This window comes from Phaenicophaeus curvirostris, chromosome 2, assembly GCF_032191515.1.
Source record: "Phaenicophaeus curvirostris isolate KB17595 chromosome 2, BPBGC_Pcur_1.0, whole genome shotgun sequence".
NCBI lineage: Eukaryota > Metazoa > Chordata > Aves > Cuculiformes > Cuculidae > Phaenicophaeus > Phaenicophaeus curvirostris.
Genome location: NC_091393.1, coordinates 46,454,116 through 46,462,314, shown reverse-complemented (window position 1 = coordinate 46,462,314; position 8,199 = coordinate 46,454,116). Strand labels below are relative to the sequence as shown.

General features: G+C 39.4%; 1 long non-coding RNA gene across 1 annotated transcript; it reads right to left on the bottom strand.

The window, feature by feature from the left end:
• Positions 1-239: 239 nt before the first annotated feature.
• LOC138717459 (uncharacterized) lies at positions 240-4,860 on the bottom strand. Its single transcript, XR_011336863.1, has 3 exons — positions 4,728-4,860; positions 1,158-1,219; positions 240-402 (listed from the first exon to the last, which is right to left on the bottom strand). It is a non-coding gene; the product is annotated as an uncharacterized lncRNA (long non-coding RNA).
• Between the last annotated feature and the right edge of the window lie 3,339 nt (positions 4,861-8,199).

Here is an 8,199-nt window from a genome sequence, read left to right as displayed (position 1 = left end):
TTCCCACGAACCGAACAAAATTAGTCAGAAAACAACCTTTGGGGAATTCTCCGAGGCAAGAAATACACTACAGAGGCATGCCAAGAAAGGAATACTAAGTGTTAACTGTTCCAGTGTTAGACTGTTCTAATTAGTGTTGGATTGGTTCTTTTTCTTTTTAAGAGGCTGCAGTTCTCTTCTTCCTCAGAAAAAAGAAAGCCTTGGATTACTCAACAGGAAACATTAATTTTTCAGAAGAATTTATTATTTCAAGCATTCTTTTACACTTATTATTCCAAAAAACCCAAGGAGAGAGGAGTAGTTTCTTCCAACAAGCTTGCAAGTATCTGTTCATCTGTTCCTGATGAAGAAATCCTCTTCTGCAGTTCCACAGCACTTATTCTTGTGCTCAAACTGTAGTTCCTCATAATGAGAATAAAAAAAATAAAGGCAAGTCCTTTTGGTATGTATCTTAACGATCACTTTTAAAAGCCTTAGTTTAAAAAGCAGCATGGTCCCCATTACAGCAAACAGGTAGGAACTTTGTAATTTGAATTTACATAAATTCATGTGATAGAAATCACGTTTCACATTAAACAGATGTAAAACTGAAGCACAGAAACTGAGACAAATGCAGCCTGTTGTGGCTCTATGGCTCAGTGATTTGTGCAAGATAACACACGAAGTCTATGACAGATTGTAATTTATGTTTCCTAAATTTGCGACTATCATCCTGATCACTCTCCTGTTTTTTTCCTCTCATCAGTAACATCACCAGAGTAATCATTACCAAGCATCAAATAAGTATTTGGAGGCGAAGTGGGAAGTAGTTGCTAAGGCTAGAAAGAAAGTCTATGTTTTAGAAAGAAAACAAGCCCTGTATTCTCCAGCTGGCACCAACAGCTGGAAAATGAGCTTTGCTTTCTCTTCAGGGTACAATTAAAAATGTCCTTTGTTTTGGACTTATACAAAATATGCATAAAGGAGAACTGTCACAAGCTGAGGAATAAAATAACCAAGCAGCCGACACCAGTGAGTCCTGAATAGCCTGAAAATTGCTTTCTTTAGAAAAAGGACTGAAGAAGTGTGAGGACTTTTACACTGCTTTTATGCTGTTCTTTCCTCCTTCTATGTGCAGAAAGGAGACTTCTTGCTGTGCTCTTGGTCTTGTGACCTACCTCAGGGAGAAACCTTCTTTGCCTTAGTGACACCATGGTTGGACTTTAGAACGTAAAGCTTCCTGCATAAAAAAAATCTGTGTTAATTTCATAACACAACATTGCTGTGGAGACACATGCTGAGATCGGAAATTGTGCTTATGAAGTAGTCTCGCATTCCTGTGTATCTCTGGCATGCCATAACCCTGCTGAGTCTGCCGCCTCCAGCAAAACAATGTACTTTTATAGAAAAGGCCCCTAGCCACAACTGCAGCTGAGGGCCTGTGGTTTTGAAGCAACCTTAGACGTAGGCCATGTCCATTCACAGGGTGAAGGAGAGTAAGTCCTCTTTATTATCTCCTCCAGAGCAAAAAGGCAAAACTGTGTAGTTATCTCTGACAAATATACAGTAAATGGGCAAGCCTGCTGTAAAACTCTGCATTTCTTTTCAGTAGCAAAGTGAAACTGTGAGATAAGTCTGGGAAAAGCAATCCTCTGAAAGCTATCAGGAAGCAGTTGTTGTTTTTATGTTGTCACACACAAATGATTTTGCCAGCACAGTGAGAATCCAGAGAACTTAGTGTCCCCGTTTGAGCTGAAAATGGCCACGATAAACAACTGGAGGGTGCTGATAGCATATTGCCCTACATGCATTCTCCACAATATCCTTGCATTGCTCATTTTAAGACAAGAAAAACATTTCCTGCCTGGATACATAACAGGAGAGGGTAAGTGTTCTGGAATGACCTGAGACAAAGGCAAGGTTTTTGTTTTCTTTTCTTTTGTTTTAATGAGACTCAGAGGATAATAATGGTTCAGGATACCAGCAAATAGCCCAGTTGGGTTTTTGCCCTGGTTCTCAGAAGGCAGAATAACAACCTCCCTGGGCTTGTGACGTATATTCCCTTACATCTCAACTAGGGAGACCTACTAACACGGGGAGAGTGGTATTTCTTACGTTAGACTTTTCATAAAAAGACATTCAAGTCTTAAGATTTCTTCCTTACATTGAGTGATGCACTTGCTTTTTCTCAAAGTTTTTCTCTATTGCAGAGCTGTAGCTGTAGTAGCAATGGTAATAACTATGGTAGCCAGACAGAGAGCTGACCTATTCATCAGGACTGAAACAAACGTTCAAAAAATGCAAAAATGGCCCCTAAATTCAGAACCTTTTATTCTAATACGTTTTAAATATTTACATAAGAAACTAATTGGTGCTTGAAAGTGCACTATTTATTTGATTGCACTACTTTAAAACATCTTGAATACGATGTTAACACTTCAAAGTCAGAACCAGAGAAAGACAAGATTTGGAGAATCTGCTGGATTTTCCTATTAGAGGCAAGAGGCCCGGCTTTGAACTTTCACTAGTGTTTCATTATTTTTGCTCAGCTAGCTTGCAGAGAATTAATAACATCACTGTCAGATGCAATAAGATCCAGGGTCAATGTTTTGATTGCATTAAAAAATAATTTCTTATGTAACAGAGATACACAAAATATTAAACTCCTGTTTCTCAGCCCAATCTTGTGTAGCATATAATCAGTCACAAGAAGTTTCCATTTTCCTCAAGTCTTAGTTCTAGGGGGAAGTAAAAGCAAGAGGCACATGTTGGATGATTCTGCTTTCACATTGCTGAAAACCAGGACTAGTTCCAGAAAGATCAAGGAAGCTGTACTAGCATAACATTAGCATATGTGAGAACACAAGTGATATGTAATATTGCTGTAATTGTTGGCAGTAGGAGTTCTGCCCTCTTGTGTATTTGTTCTTGTATTTGATTGTCTGCCTAGTATCTTTTCACATGCTGAATTTCATAGTTATGTTAGCCCCTGTTTATTTCTTTTTGTCTGGTGACACCCACTTGCAGACGTTTTCTTTCAGGTTCTCCTGATATGGTTAGGTAGTCTTGGTAGATCATGAACTTCAAATAGTACTTTAACATTGAAAGACTACTAATATTTTCTCATTTAGGCCAGAACTACAATTTTTGTAATAAATCTCTATTTAAAAGTCTTCATAAACAAATTTGAAACACGAGTTAATAATAACTCTTGCAATTCTCTGTTCAAATCTTCACTTATATTTTCAGGAGTCTCTTTCCTCTCTGCCTTTTCTAGAGAGCACTTTGTTGCAAACATACTGTGCAGTACCAGAAGTTTTAGGTACATTCCCTCTTTTTTAAAAATGGAACAGGAGACATGCAGTATTGTCTCCTCCTTCAAACCTTTTTTCATCCTCTCATCTCCAGTTCTCAAGTATTGTTCTGATCTGGAGTTCACCTTAAAATCAGTGACCTGAATTGCCTTACATCGAGTAGGGCCTTACATCGAGTAGGGCCTTACCCTAGACAGCTAGAGTGAACTAGATGTCAGGTTTTAAATGACAATGGTTAAATGAGATGAATCTGAATTCTAGTGACAGGAATTGGGGTCCCCAAGCACATGCTGAATGGAAAATGGCAACACCAGAAGTAGTGGATTCAAGCAGATAGATGATAAATTTCACTAGTGATTCTGATCACACCATTTGAAAATATTTCCAGGGTTATTGTTATAAGGCTAAGGGCAGCACAAATTTCATTAAAACCTCTTTTTGCAATGTTCACTATTAGGATCCATCTGGTTTATTGCGAACAGGTACAGCCATTTATATCGGTATACTTAGCTATAGTCAAGTAAAGACAAAGAAGATTTCTCAAAATATCAGGAGAGGTAAAAAAATTATGGAAGATAAGTTAGCATGTCTTGTTTGGTTTGGGAAAACAATGCAAAGGGAGTATTTTTTGGCTTTTACAAATACAGTGCAGGAAAAATAATTGAAAACAAACAAAAACAAACAACCAAGAAAGAAGATTTAATTTAAAGAGCAGCACTGACAAAAGACTAGATGGGAATATAAGGGCCATAGACACAGCTAGCATGGTTGTCAGAATGGGGCTACAGAAGTCATGCAGCAGCATGGCTTTGGGCATATGTGATTAACTCTCAGCTTTATGCATGATCCAAGGAGAGAGCCTGAGACCCCTCTCTTCAACAGAAAATACGTTTAAATACAGGAGTCTAGATCTCTTGTAAGAGGTGCTGCAAGCACTTCTGTTCACATAATATTCAAGCCTCTCTTTGGTACTGACAAAACACATAATGCTGCATAAAAAAAACCTCCTACATTGGTTAAAGGGTTGAAAAAAATAGTACTCTGAGTCTCTTCTCCATGCAGTCCTTGTTTCCTCATTTTTAAAGTGAAGATTTTGCTAATTGCAGGCAAATGAAGTTTTAATACATGAACAAATGTCACAGAAAAGTATCTAACAAACATTAACAGTTACTTTAGTTCGCAATTTAAGTCCAAAATCAGTCTTCCAAGACAGCAAAAAGCCACTTCCATGACAACCTTCTTCTCCACTTACAGGTAGGGAGGTCATGACCTCTTGGAAAAGAGTGTGAAACTGGAAATATGAGCAACTATTTCAGTAAGAGAGTCCTGCTTTCTGCTGCTTTAAGAAGGATACGGTAAAAGTGATACTTACAACATCATCAATCATTTCAAGAGCTTAAAATCTTTTCCCATAAATTGTTTTTATCATCTTACCCGTGTTGTAAAAACTCTTGTCGCAGTCCAAAATGTAGGCCAGATTAGGCAGCCAGAAAGTAACTAAAGCACCATTACTTTAAACAGAACTTGCTGGTGCAAGTCAGCACTTTTTGGATGTAGTGAGTGCTGTAGAATCTGACAATGTATTAATAGATGCAAGTGGTATGCTCTCAGTTTATAACTTTATGCTCAATATAGAACAAAGAGTACTAACAAGGAGTGGTTTGAAGTACATGTACGTGATACAGAAGTATTTATTCCCTGTCAGTTCCCATTAATAAAACTCCATTTGGTACCAGTAGACATTCTACCCTTCAAGTTATCACTTGAAGGGAAGAGACATTAGAAAGAATTACATCTTATTTGTTATATCTGTTATCTGTGTTATTTTTGTTCCAAAACAGAAATGTGTTTTGATATAGAACTCAAGCTAGCCAAAATTCTTGCTTGCTGAAGGTCATACGTCATAGCTAAAAATAAAAATAATCCTTGAAGGGAGCAGGAGTGGCAAGGCTGGAGATGAAGCTCAAAGAAGGGTGAGTCACTTTATGCAAACATTGGGTAAAACATAACTGCCCTGCAACCTGCTGGCCCTTAAGCATCATGTTCCCTCTCCCTCTCTTCCTGGCCCAGTGACTGCTGGATTCCATTTTGCATAAGGTTTTCTCTTCAACAGAAGCTGTGGAAAACAAGTTTTCCAAAGGCCAGATGATTAAGAAATTCTTCAAGGACACGTGAAAGCAGTCATCCCACGGAATGAACAACTCTACCATCAGAATAAGTGACTTCTTGAGGACAGATTCTACCTTAAACACCCATCTAAGAAGATTTGCTTAAAATCAGAACTGCATGCTGCACCCCTGATTCAGAACCAGCTGGTATCCAGGCTCCTGAAACTCAGAGATGGCTAGACTTGAAAGGCTTTTAATTAGCTCTTTGTTTATGTGTTTTTGTAAACAGTGATTTCTATTCGGAGATCCACAAAAGTAACAGCACAGCACTTTAAGCCTATTCACGCCCATTCACCACAGGAACAGATCAATATTTAGTTCTTTTTATAACACACTTTTTATATCATATCTTTTTGCATCTGGAGCCTGGTAACTGAGATACTGTTTCAGGCCATGGAGCACATATTCCCTTTGAGTAGCTTACATGTCTTTAGAAAGGCCAAAAGCAAGCAAGCAATGAGAGGGGCCAGATTCTTACTGCTAGCCCAGCACACTGAACTCCTGCTCAGTCGTGAAGATTGGTATGGACAAAGTGTGACAACTTTCTGCTAAATATACCCAGTATTTTGGAAGCTTTCTACAGGCTATCATTGGACCTATCAAGGTGCAGCCTTGGATGGCAATATCAGACCAAGCTTGCTTCTTATGATACCTGCCAGGCACATGATGGTTCCAAAGACAAATGTGCTTAGCAATTCCTGGGTCCTTACAAGCTTCAGAAAATTAAATCCTTTAGGGCTCAATCCAACAGCATTTCAGTCAACCAGAAGATTCCCATCAGCCATAGTCAGGACTGAACTGACAATGATGCTTCCTGCCCAGAGCAGCATTTCCTTTAACAGCTGCTGGGTAACCTTCAAGCTTTCAGTCATAGGAAACAACTGGAAGCTGTAATGCTGTGTGCCATAAGAAACCCCAGGAATTTACTTAGGAAAAGGAAGCTGAGAATATTAAAAAAAAAAAGCGTTTAGTCTTGAAACATCATAACAGATTAATTATCTCTTGCAATATTTAATTTCACTTTTTCCCAGCAAGTATTTTTGTAAGGCTTTTCTGTATATAATCTACCTGTTATCTTCTGCACTTTGTCTCTCACCAAATATCTCTCCCTCCTATTCAAATGATTAACATATATATCCTGTTCTGAGGTATTGTCCTATCTAAAGGTGAGGCACTTCTGTGACTTGGAAAGTTTCACATCCCACTGGTTTTGTCGTGATATCTGGCTCTTAGAGAGATGTGGTTCCTACTCATTCAGCTTTCTTTGGACAGCTGCATTCATGCTAAAGGACATTATTACAGTGAAAACGATAACATACTAAACAAACTGCAGTTTGGATCTTAAAAAATCCTGTGAAGAGACACAATCTAGCCCTGTTCCTGTGGTTCATGCTGTCTCAGATGCAGTCCAACCTTATATGGGTCATGCTTTTCCATAACCTACCCCTATCCTGCATTAAAGAAATAAACAGAAAAAAACCCATCTAGAATCATAGAATGGTTTGGGTTGGAAGAGACCTTAAAGTTTCATCCAGTTCCACCCCCACCCTGCCATGGGCAGGGACCCCTCCCACCAGACCAAGTCTCTCAAGGCCCCATCCAACCTGGCCTTGAACACCTCCAGGGATGGAGTATCCGCAACTTCCCTGGGCAACCTGTTCCAGTGCCTCACCACCCTCACCATGAAGAATTTATTCCTAATAGCTAATCTAAATCTTCACTCTTCCAATTTAAAGCCATTTTCCCTCGCCCTATCACTACATGCCCTTGTAAGCAGTCCCTTCACAGCTTTCTTGCAGCCCCCTTCAGGTACTGGAAGATCGCTATAAGGTCTCCCCAGAGCCTTCTCTTCTGCAGGCTGAACAACCCCAACTCTTTCAGTCTGTCCTCATAGCAGAGGTGCTCAAGCCTTCCAATCATCTTTGTGACCCTTCCCTGTATGCATTCCAACAGATTCATATCTTTTTTATGTTGGAGATTTCAGAACTGTACACAGTACTCCAGGTGAAGTCTCATGAGAACGCGGAAGAGGGGGAGAATCACTTCCCTCGAGTTGCTTACCACTTTTCTTTTAATGCAGCTCAGGATATGGTTTGGGACCTGCCTTGAGAATTGAGGTTGAATAGGAATAAAGGCAACGGAGACTTTCCACAGAAAATTTGGTGACATATTAACAAAAATTATTAAAATATTTAAATATTTTCAGCTCTCACTGGAATAATTCCTTTAATATGTTAAAGTTGTTGAGTTTTATGCTCCTATTTCCCTCTTTAGGCATGGCTTTCTAGTTATACTGAGATTTCCAGGGCACATCACAGTCTCCTCACTTGGAAAGGAGATCTGCTTCACTATTGGAGCCAAATGTCAACACAGGAGTGTGCCCTTCCAACAGAAAATTTGAACGCAAAGATTCAACTGTACTGCTGTGCCCAAAACTAATTTGTTTTGACTCTTGGTATTACGTTTTTCCATAGACAGTAATCTACATAGATAGATACTCAGTTAGGTAGGCAGGCAGACAGACAGACAGACAGACAGACGAATTAACCTCATGAAGTTCAGGGAGGTCAAGTGCAAAGTCCTGTGCAAGGGTCAGAGCAATCCTGGACAAAAATACAGGTTCGTTGGAGAATGTGTTGAGGGTAGCCCTGAAGTGAAGGACAAGGGGGTGTTGGTAGATAAGAAGCTCAACACCAATGTGTGCTTGCAGCCCAGAAAGCCAACCATATCTTACACTC